The sequence below is a fragment of the Scyliorhinus torazame genome, chromosome 1 (assembly GCF_047496885.1).
Source record: "Scyliorhinus torazame isolate Kashiwa2021f chromosome 1, sScyTor2.1, whole genome shotgun sequence".
Lineage (NCBI taxonomy): Eukaryota > Metazoa > Chordata > Chondrichthyes > Carcharhiniformes > Scyliorhinidae > Scyliorhinus > Scyliorhinus torazame.
In genome coordinates this window covers 398,018,506-398,029,507 of record NC_092707.1, presented here as the reverse complement: position 1 = coordinate 398,029,507, position 11,002 = coordinate 398,018,506, and positions in this window count along the sequence as shown.

Below are 11,002 nucleotides of genomic sequence, written 5' to 3'. Positions count from 1 at the left end.
CCGCACCACAGATCTCTCGGTCTGCTGTTCCGGCTAATTGGTAGTCTGTTTGGGTTCGCTGTTGGCCTTTTGGGGTCTGTGGAAGAATTCCCGGAGCCTTTGGACTGGGAGAGGAAACCGGAGCACCCGGAGGAAACCCACGCACACACGGGGAGAACGTGCAGACTCCACACAGACAGTCACCCGAGGTCAGAATTGAGTCCCTGGCGCTGAGACGCGGCAGCGCTAACCTCACTGTGCTGCAACTCGGGTCTAATTTTACTTTGTGAAACTCCTGCGAAGCGCGTTGGGGTGCTCCGTCACATTCAAGGTGGTGCACAAATGGGAGATGTGTTGTGGAGTGGCAGGAGGTCACAGAGTCAGGGAGGGGTGAGGCTGTGGAGGCATTCGAGCATGTGGGCGAGAATCTTTTAAAATTCAAGCTTTTGGTGGACATGGGTTGAATGTAGGTCAGCGAGCCGATAAACGTAATTGTGGAGTCAATGAGGCAATAGCTTGATCAGAGACAGCAGCAGCCTCATTTTGTGTTCTTTAGGCGGCATTCAACTCCACAAGACAAGAGCCCTGAAGGAATTATTCATTGGCGTCATTGCTTGTGTCAAGACAAAAGCAAAAAACAAATTCCTTATTGTCACTGCTGAAGTCTATTAAACCAGAAATAGCAGCACCCAGCAACGTTAAATTAAACAGCACAGAGAGCTGGCATCAACACAACATTGTTGCTCAACGCAGACTTGCACATGCATGTAATTTTCCATTTAGCTAACAGCTGACCAGGAATAGATTTTTCTCTCTCCTCTCTGCTGCAGCCGGATTTAAAATTGTGATTTCTCGTCATTTAGCAACTTTAGCATGTTACGCTGCGTCTGCTTGTACTTTTCCTCCTCTCTCTGTCTTCCCCCGTCCTCCCTCCCTCTCTCAAGGGTTGTATTCAGAACATGCTCCCCCCCCCCCCCCCCCCACCCCCCCCAGTTAAAGGGCCACCTCACGGCCCCACTAGAATCGTCAGAGATATTGACGGCTGATTCACCGCCATGGCTTCTGAACCTATTATTAGCTAATGAGGCTAATCATTAACTCCGAGTGGATCGGATCAGGTCGTTTCATGCCTTGGGCCAGTTCCGCTTCAGTGACACTGAAAGCAAATCAGTGAAGGTTTTCCCAGTAGATCAGCTGGCAGATGTACCATCCAGAGTAGCAATGAGGACCTGGTAGGCTGACGAATTGACCAGTGCTGGCTGGGGTAACTCATCTCAGTCAGGTTATGGCAGGGTAATGTTGCTGAAACGAGAGACAGGTCGCTGAAGCTTTTCATCGTGCACTCAACAGGACAAATGCAAGAGTGTCAAATTTCAAGCAACCGCAACAGTTTGTACTACAGGAGAAACGAGTGCTGGTTGGTTGGCAAGTCTGCTTACCACCCAATTGAGCAACAGTGGGGATGAATTTCAGTGCTGGCGCCACGCCAGGTATGTAGGCCACATGTCCCAGTGATTGGCTGATCAAATCAAACTGGTTGTTTGCAATAGGCCAAGTACAGACCGTACTCAACCAGTCCAGGCTCGCATACCCCAAAATGAAACATCTGCTGTTAGATACGATTGGGCAGCACTTACTGAACAATCCTGAGTGTGCCAACGGCTACACAAGCAACCAATTTGAAATAATCAGTTGAGCTTGTAACTTTGTCAGAAGCAACATACAGTCGTACATCGCGACCTGTTCTCCACGAACAAAAGTAATATGTTAGAGCCTTTTTTCAAAAAATGTTTTTATTCTCCTTTTTCACATTTTCTTCCAAATTTACAACCACCAACAAACTGTAAACGGTAACGAATACAATATCAATCCCCTTCTTAACAACAACGATCCCATCCTCCCACCAACCCCTAAACAACAGCCCGCATGACAATATAAACATCAAATAAAAAAACCAAAAAGGAATCATGAACCGCCTATGGTCACCATTAACATATATAGTCCACCCCCCCTCCCGCTAATATTCAAGGCCATCCAATCCCCGAGAGTGTACAATGAATGACACCGATGAATTGTAAAACTCCACCCACCCTCCCCTCCCTGACTCCTCCCCTCCGCTTCCTCTCAAAAACCTCACCCAGTATCCGTCCCTTCCCCCAACCTTTCAACTAGGCTCAACTAGGCTCATCGAAACCTGTTCTACCAGGCCCTGATGGCCACAGCCCTCCCCCCCCCCACCTCACTCCCGTTCACTGGCCAGCTTAAACCAGCCAGTGTGGAGGCCCCCGCCCGGGTCTCCTTCCCCCCTGCCCGGTCCCAGGGAAACAAAGAAATTCCCTTCAACACATGACTCCAGCATAAACACACAAGCCCCAAAGAACCATCATTGCAAAGGAAAGTCCCAACTCTTACCTTGCCCAAATAGACAACAGCAGCTAATTTAGTACATACAACAACATGCAGTGAAAAAATAAAGCTCCATAAAGCTACATACTCTCCTACCAACCCCCTACCCTCAGTACAAAACCAATCCTCAGTCCCATTTCTCAGTTCTGCCACAGTCCTTCTGCCTTCACAAACACTTCCGCCGCTTCCACCGTCTGAAATTAAAAGTCTATGGATTTGTAGGCGATGCACGATCAATGACCACTGAAGCGAGGTTGTAGTCCAACTGAAGGCTTTAATAAGCTAGATGTTTCCCCCAGCAGCTCAGGTACAGAATGAGGGCTGCTGAGGCGGCACGGGTTCTTATACCCCGCCTTGCAGGGCAGAGCTACCACACAGCTTGACCAATAGGAAACATACATTATCTACCAATGGTGTTCCAGTATTACCAGGTACCGTAATACCTCTACACAGACTACCACATTCACCCCCTGTTAAAAAAGAGTCCGGCGGGAGTGGTGGCCTGATATTACAACATGGTAACGTGGTAGAAATTATAGTTATGGAGGTACCGTAATACCTCCGTACAGCGTTTTGTAACTATTTACAATTCTATTTACTATTTACAATTTATGATTATTAATTAACTATACACTTTAAAATGAAGCAATCAGTCGATCGGGGGCCCTGGTCGTCCTCTGTGGTCGTCGAAGCTTCGGTGGTGACTCCGGTGGAGGCTCGGGCATCTGTGACTCCGGGAGCATGGCCTCGATCTCTGTGGCAGCTTCGACACCCCTAGATGGCACTGGTGGGGAAAACGGTTGACCTGGGAAGGGAGCGCCTGCGGGGGGCGTCGGTGGGTGTGGGGGCCTAGATGGGCCGGCGGAAGAACCGATCCTCCTGTAAGGTGCACTGGTGGGAGGGAGAGTGGGACTGGTGGCTGGGGTGTGCATGGGGTTCCGGTGGGCGCCAGGTCTCGTAGGGAGACCGTATCTTGTCGGCCGTCGGGGTACGCCACGTAGGCATACTGGGGGTTAGCATGGAGAAGATGGACCCTCTCAACCAACGGGTCCGACTTGTGCACCCGCACGTGTTTTCGGAGCAGGATGGGTCCGGGAGCTGCCAGCCAGGTCGGGAGCGAGGTCCCAGAGGAGGACATCCTGGGGAAGACAAGGAGACGTTTGTGAGGTTGATTGGTTGTGGTACAAAGCAGTGACCAGATGGAGTGGAGGGCATCCGGGAGGACTTCATGCCAGCGGGAGATTGGGAGATTCCTGGACCGTAGGGCCAGTAGGACGGTCTTCCAGATCGTTCCGTTCTCCCTCTCTTCCTGTTCGTTACCCCGGGGGTTGTAACTGGTCATCCTGCTCGAGGCGATGCCCTTGCTGAGCAGGAATTGACGCAGTTCGTCGCTCATAAAGGAGGATCCCCTATCACTATGTATGTAAGCAGGGAACCCAAACAGTGCAAAGATGCTATGGAGGGCCTTGATGACGGTGGTTGGGGTCATGTCGGGGCAGGGGATGGCGAATGGGAACCGGGAGTACTCGTCAATCACGTTCAGGAAGTACGTGTTGCGGTCAGTGGAGGGGAGGGGGCCTTTGAAGTCCATGCTGAGGCATTCAAAGGGACGGGAAGCCTTTATCAGGTGCGCTCTCTCTGGCCGGTAGAAGTGCGGTTTGCACTCCGCGCAGATTTGGCAGTCCCTGGTGGCTGTCCTGACCTCCTCGATGGAGTAGGGCAGGTTGCGGGTCTTGATAAGGTGGAAAAAGCGAGTGACCCCCGGGTGGCAGAGGTCCTCGTGGAGGGCTCGGAGGCGGTCTACTTGTGCGGTGGCACATGTGCCACGGGACAGGCATCAGGAGGCTCGTTTAGCTTCCTGGGACAATACAAGATCTCGTAGTTGTAGGTGGAGAGTTCGATCCTCCACCGCAAGATCTTATCGTTTTTTATCTTGCCCCGCTGTGCATTGTCGAACATGAAAGCAACCGACCGTTGGTCAGTGAGGAGAGTGAATCTCCTGCCGGCCAGGTAATGCCTCCAATGTCGCACAGCTTCTATTATGGCCTGGGCCTCCTTTTCAACTGAGGAGTGGCGGATTTTGGAAGCATGGAGGGAACGTGAGAAGAAGGCCACGGGTCTGCCCACTTGGTTGAGGGTGGCCGCCAGAGCTACATCAGATGCGTCGCTCTCGACCTGGAAGGGGAGGGACTCGTCGATGGCGTGCATCGTGGCCTTTGCAATGTCTGCTGTGATGCGGCTGAAGGCCTGGCGGGCCTTTATCGACAGGGGGGAAGCTGTGGATTGGGTCAGGAGACGGGCCTTGTCTGCACAGTTGGGGACCCACTGGGCATAGTAAGAGAATAACCCTAGGCAGCACTTCAGGGCCTTGGAGCAGTGAGGGAGGGGGAACTCCATAAGGGAGCGCATGCGTTCAGGGTCGGGGCCTATAACACCATTTCGCACAACTTAGCCGAGGATGGCTAGGCGGTCGGTGCTAATCACGCATTTAGCCTTGTGATATGTAAGGTTAAGGATCGTTGCGGTCTGGAGGAATTTTCGGAGATTGGTGTCGTGGACCTGCTGGTCGTGGCCGCAGATGGTGACATTATCGAGATACGGGAATGTTGCCCGTAAACCGTACCGGTCAACCATTCGGTCCATCTCGCGCTGGAAGACCGAGACCCCGTTGGTGACACCGAAGGGAACCCTTAAGAAGCGATAGAGCCGCCCATCTGCCTCAAAGACAGTGTATTTGCGGTCACTTATGCGGATGGGGAGCTGGTGGTAGGCGGACTTAAAATCCACCGTGGAGAAGACCTTGTTTACCAGGTCGGATATGAAATGAAAATGAATGAAATGAAAATCGCTTATTGTCACGAGTAGGCTTCAATGAAGTTACTGTGAAAAGCCCCTAGTCGCCACATTCCAGCGCCTGTTCGGGGAGGCTGGTACGGGAATTGAACCGTGCTGCTGGCCTGCCTTGGTCTGCTTTAAAAGCCAGCGATTTAGCCCAGTGAGCTAAACCAGCCCGGGGAGAGGGTACGCGTCCAGCTGCATAAGCCTGTTGATAGTCTGACTGTAGCCGATGACCATCCTATGCTTCTCCCCGGTCTTTACCACCACTACTTGAGCTCTCCAGGGACTATTGCTAGCTTCAATGACTCCTTCCCCCAGTAGCCGTTGGACCTCTGACCTAATAAAGATCCGATCCTGGGCACTGTACCGTCTGCTCCTGGTGGCGACGGGTTTGCAATCCGGGGTAAAGTTCGCAAACAGGGAAGGCGGGTCGACCTTGAGGGTCGCGAGGCCGCAGGCAGTGAGGGGGGCATAGGGCCGCCGAATTTGAAAGTTAGACTTTGGAGATTACGCTTGAAGTCTAAACCCAGGAGTGTGGCCACGCAGAGGTGTGGAAGGACGTAGAGCCGGTAATTTTTAAACTCCCTTCCCTGGACTGTGAGGTTTGCTACACAAAACCCCTTTATCTCTACTGAGAGGGAACCGGAGGCCAGAGAGTTTTTGATTAACGGGGTGGACGAGGAGAGAACAGCGCCTTAACGTGTCGGGGTGTATGAAGCTCTCCGTGCTCCCAGAGTCGATTAAGCAGGACGTCTTGTGCCCGTTGATTAGTACTGTTGTTGTAGCAGTTGAGAATGTTCGAGGCCGGGACTGATCCAGGGTCACCGAGGCCGCGCGGTCGGGAACATAAGCGCGGTCGTTTCTGGAGGCCACATCCCGGGAGCCTGCAAGGGCCCGTGCCTCCTTGAGGCCTAGGGTGTCTTTTTCCAGCAATCGCTGGCGGATTTGGGAGGACAACATTCCTGCCACGAAAGTGTCCCAGATCAAGAGTTCTGTGTGGTCGCTCGCCGAAACTTGCGGGCAGCTGCAGTTTCTCTCCAACACCAGGAGCGCACGGTAGAATTCTTCCAGCGATTCCCCAGGGATGTGTCGCCTCGTTGCTAACAGATGTCGGCGTAGACCTGGTTTACCGGGCGAATATAATGTCCTTTTAGCAGCTCTATTGCTGCATCGAAGTCTTCCGCGTCCTCGATGAGGGTGTAAATTTCCGGGCTCACCCTCGAGTGCAGGATTTGCAATTTCTGTTCTTCCGTGGGTCTGTTTTCGGCCGTTCCGAGATATCCTTTAAAACACGCCAGTCAGTGCTTGAAGATTGCCGCTGAGTTTGGCGCGTGGGGGCTGAGTTGCAGACACTCCGGCTTGATTCGGAGCTCCATCCTTTTAAATCTAGCTTATTAATTTGATGCACGATCAATGACCACTAAAGCGAGGTTGGAGTCCAACTGAAGGCTTTAATAGGCTAGATGTTTCCCCCAGCAGCTCAGGTACAGAATGAAGGCTGCTGGGGCGGCACTGGCTCTTATACCCCGCCTTGCAGGGCGGAGCTACCATACAGCTTGACCAATAGGAAACATACAATATCTACCAATGGTGTTCCAGTATTACCAGGTCCCGTAATACCTCTACACAGACTACCACAGTAGGTCACCCTCAACTTAGCTGGGTACACTATGCCGCACCGCACCCTGCTGTTACACAGTGCCGTCTTCACTCGTCCGAAGGCCCCCCGCCTCCTCGCCAATTCCACAGTAAAGCCCTGGTATTTACATATACCAGCTCCAGCCCACTGCACTTCCCGCTTCTGCTTTGCTCAACACAGGACCTTCTCCTACGGAAACATATAGTCACTGCTCTTGGCGGCTCATTCGCCTTTGGTTTAGGCCTCCACGACCAAGAGGGATCTTCCCCCTCCCCCAACAGCTCTGCCAACATCGTGGCACAAATACTCCGTCGGCCTCGGGCCCTCCACCCCTCCGGACAGACCCACGATCCTCAGATTCTGCCGCCTAGATCTGTTTTCCAGGTCCTCCATTTTGGCTCGCAGACCCTTGTTGGCCCCCACCCACCTTCCGCAGCTCCTTACCCATCGAGGTGAGTTGATCACTGTGTTGCGACAAGGCCTCTTCCACTTCCTTCAGTGTCTCACCCTGCTCCCGCACCTCGGCCGAGGCTCTCGATACCGCCGCCCTCACCGGGGCAATCGCCTCCTCCACCAGCACCTTCAATACCGCCACCATCTCCTTCCTCATCGCCTCCGTGTGTTTTGTGAACTGTTTTTCAAGTTCCACGGCCATCGCCTCGGTTATCTTTTCTGCCGTGAGCAGTGCGGCCTCACCCGGTGACCCAGCCTCCGTCTTCCTTCCAGTTCCTGAGCCGACCTTTCCACTCGGCGGCGAGCTTCATTAGCCCCCTTTTTCACGTCCGTTTTTCTTCGGGATTCGGCGATCTTTCTTCTTTATGTCTTCCTGCACTTATTTAATCAACAATTGCCCCAGGGACCGGGCATCAAACTCCAAAAAAAATCAAGTCTCAAACGGGAGCCCTCCAACTTCCTCCTACATGCCGCCACCGGAAGTCCAATATGTTAGAGCCTTGCGCCTTTTTTGAATTCTGTGGGCTCTTGGGGATCCTATTGCTTGTCCATGGCAACGCATCAGCCAATCAGTGGGGGCCAATCAGCACCCTTTTCTCCAGCAGTACAAATTGTCATGATCGTTTGAAATTTGGTGTTCTTGCATTTGTCCCAATGAGTGCAAGATGAAAAACTTTGGCATCTCTTTTCAGCAAGATCCAACTTCTGCACGAACAAGGGACTGTTGGTTGGGTAGGGCTAATGTTATTGGAAGAATAACCCAGAGATTTAGGGTTCAAATGTCAATTTGAGAATTCAAATTCAGTTGAATTATAAGGCTGGTGCCAGTACATCTGGTCAAGTTGTCTCGAAAAACGAACGGCTCCATTAATGTCCTTGAGGGAAGGAATCCTACATTTCTATGTGACTCCATACACGGACATGGCTAGTTTCCATCAACTCTTGAAAATGGCCAAGCGACCACTCATCGCTTCATAAATAAACACAATTTGGCCAATAAGGAATGAATCATAAATGATGGCCTTGCCACTGATGCCTGCACCCCATGAAGCAATTTAAAAATTGCCGAGGTGGTTGTTACAATTCGGCACGCCCAGCAGGGAAAAGAAATCTCACCTTGTGTCTCTATCATGCCTCCCCCTAGCCACACCTGAAACTGTTCAGGTGAGGACAGGTTTGTAACATGGCGGTGCAGCATCCTGTGGTTAAATAGCTTGCTGGCTCTCATTGGCTCCACACAACTCCTGGACCTAGCTTGGCTGGTGGTGAGAAGGGCCCTCCCCATCAGATTCTTCATGTACACCCGAAGGCTCAGCGCCGTTGCACGCTGCCCTTGGAGTGGCTGTGGGGGAAATGAGACGGTCACCCACCTCCTTGTGGAATGTGCCTTTGCAAAGAAGGTCTGGAGAGAGATGCAGTGGTATTTGTCAAGGTTCATCCCGAGCAGCTCTGTGACACTGGACTCTGTGCTCTATGGACTGTTTCCAGGAGGACACACCGAGACAAACATGAACTGCTGCTGGAAGGTCATCAACTCGGTGAAAGATGCTCTTTGGTCTGCCCGAAACTTGCTGATCTTCCAGTGCAAAGAGCTGTCCTCGACCGAGTGTTGCAGACTGGCACATTCCAAGGTCCAGGACTACGTGCTGAGGGACGCACTCAAGCTTGGGGCAGCTGCCGCCAAGACGCAATGGGGAAATACCACTGTGTCAGGTCTTACCAGCAAATGTACACCGAGGGGCGAGTAACAGTGTAAACCCCCCTCGGTCTGGGTCATTAACACTCCAATGTATAAAAGAAACATTTTTAAACTAAAGCTCCTGGTGGCACCACCTCGCCCTGAAATCTAGACGTTTCCATTGGAAGGAGACGTGAATGGCTATCGGTCAGCATTGGTTGGCGCTTGAGATGGTGACGGTGAATCACCTTCTTCAATCGCTGCAGTGTAGGTGTAGGTGTAGGTGGGGAGATGCCGTTAGGAAGGGAGTCTCAGGATTGTAACCCAGCGACGGTGAAGTAACAGTCGCGGTGCAGTTCCAAATCAGAATGACGTGTGACACAGAGATTCGTAGGTGATGGTGTTCCCTTGTGTCTGCTGCCATTTTCCGTCTTTAATTCCAGGTGGTAGAGCTTACAGGTTTGGAAGGTGCTGTTGCAGGAACCTTGGTGAGTTGCTGCAGTGCATCTTGTAGGCGGTACAGACGGCAGCCACTGTGCGTCACTGATGTAGGGAATGAAAGCTTATTGCGGTAGATAAGGTGCCAATCAAGCAAGCTGCTGGTGTTGAGCTTCTTGAGTTGTTGGAGCCGCACTCAGCGAGCAGAGGGGGGGTCCACATTCCATGGCAGCCCAGGCCTTCATCTCGCAAAGGCGTAAATTCTCGGAAAAGCGAGGCCTCTGTGAGAATACTGGCTCTAGTGTTCTCCTGCTCACATGGGGGGTGTTTTGGCAACTTTGGCCTTAATTTCAGCAAGTACTTCATTAGTTTTAAAGTGTTGTTGGGATATTTTGAGATCCTGTTAGTCATCTAATTTCTTTCTTTAAAACTGAAAGGAAGGCACAAAAGCCTGGGGCTGGTTTCTCCGTTCCTGAGTCATAAGTGCTGACGCCGGGACAGGATTCGTGGAGTTCCACGACAGCAAAACCGGCGGCGAACCTGGATCGATTCAGCGACTGTGGAGGGGCTGGCACCGGTGCCACGTGGAACACAATCGATTCCAATGGGAAACGGTGCGGGATTGGCCGGGTCCGTGATTGACACTCGGGAGGCTGACAAGCTGCAGCCGCACATACACATTACACTCCCCACACACACCATCCCAGCCAACAAGATGGCACTGGTTGTGCTGGAGCGCACCCACACAGCTGACGGGTTGACTGGGGCCAGAGGGCACCCAGTGGGTTGCCCTGGGGGGTATACCCATAGCACCCGTGGCCCTATATTCACAGCGGGCGGTTAGCGGCGTGTGCCGCTGCTTGGCTGCCTTTCCAGCTGCGGAAATGGCGTTCCGTGCCCGTCCACCCCGACCCCACAGCCCACCTCCTGGCCCCCCCCCCCACTACTCCCACTGGTCCTGTCAGAAGCCCCCCCCAGCCAATGGCACAACTGTCAGCACACTATGTCTATGTTGGACACTTTCCGTACCCCCCTCTCGCTCCCTCAGCAGCCACCACGCCGGTTCCACGATTTTTAAAAGCACAAGTGAACCGCGCCGTCAGGAACTCGGTCCATCGGAGGCGGAGAATCCCGGAGGCCTCGGAGAATACCGGGTCGGGCCCGCTAATGACGTGCAGACAGAGTTTACTGTACGCCCGTTCCAGACGCCGCAGTCGAGGTGGCGGAGAATTGTGATTTGGCATCAAATTGGCGCCTGCCTCAATTTCAGCGTCGGAGCCTATACTCCGCCCAATCGCGTTTCACGATTTCAGTGTCAGTCAATGGAGATTCCCGCCCATGAAATTTCCAATTTCTCAGCATCAATACGCAATGCGTCACCAACATGATGACTAACATGGCTGAATATCTTTGGAAATCACTCGATTGCGCCTCGTATGACGTAGGCAACATCCACTTGGAAATATGTATCTGCTGTCATGACTTGATTTACGAACACAATTTGGTTATTATTTCACCATTGGAGGAGCTCCTTTGTGTTAAATCTGATCCAAATGAACCAGGTGCCGAAG